Raw genomic sequence first — 509 nt, 5'->3', positions numbered from 1 at the left:
AGGAACCGAAGGCCACTCACGTTCCAGCTCCGGCTCCAGCCGATGATGGGGCGGATGAGGACAACAAGAAGCGCTGTGAGGTGATGGGGAGAGAGAGGGATTGGGGGAGGAGGAGACGGGACGGGAGAGGCGCGTATAAATGGGCGGTACTGAAACCAAGAAAAAGCTTTCCCTTCCCTTCCTCCTTCCCCAGCAGCTCCACCTAAAGCTCATTGCTTTCACATTTTTTACTACTCCTTCGCTACAAAACTGCAAAGCCCAAATGATTTTTCCTTTTCCTCTTTGCCAGAAACATATTTATTTTCTAATAAAAATACATTTTTTATCTCTATAAAAGTTGAGGTCTTGTTATTTACTACTCCCTCCGTCCGGGTTTATTAGGCCTCTTAGCATCACAAGCATGTCCCTTTTTATAAGGCCTCGCTTTGGAAAGGTGCATGCGTGCAACCATTTCATTGGTTGCCTTGAAAGCCATTGTTGTTGGTGCCATGAATGGGAAATTAATACAC

General features: G+C 46.2%; 1 protein-coding gene across 1 annotated transcript in view; it reads right to left on the bottom strand.

Annotated features, from left to right (window-relative positions):
• The window catches only part of LOC123110226 (nuclear transcription factor Y subunit A-10), a 4,764-nt gene extending 4,625 nt beyond the window's left edge, over window positions 1-139 (bottom strand). The window contains exon 1 of the mRNA XM_044530704.1: window positions 21-139. The gene's annotated coding sequence lies outside the window, so the exon portion shown is untranslated. The remainder of the gene's footprint in view (window positions 1-20) is intronic.
• Window positions 140-509: the final 370 nt, after the last annotated feature.

Source organism: Triticum aestivum, chromosome 5B, assembly GCF_018294505.1.
Source record: "Triticum aestivum cultivar Chinese Spring chromosome 5B, IWGSC CS RefSeq v2.1, whole genome shotgun sequence".
NCBI lineage: Eukaryota > Viridiplantae > Streptophyta > Magnoliopsida > Poales > Poaceae > Triticum > Triticum aestivum.
Note: the sequence above shows the minus strand (reverse complement) of the source record. Positions and strands in the feature narration are given on the sequence as shown.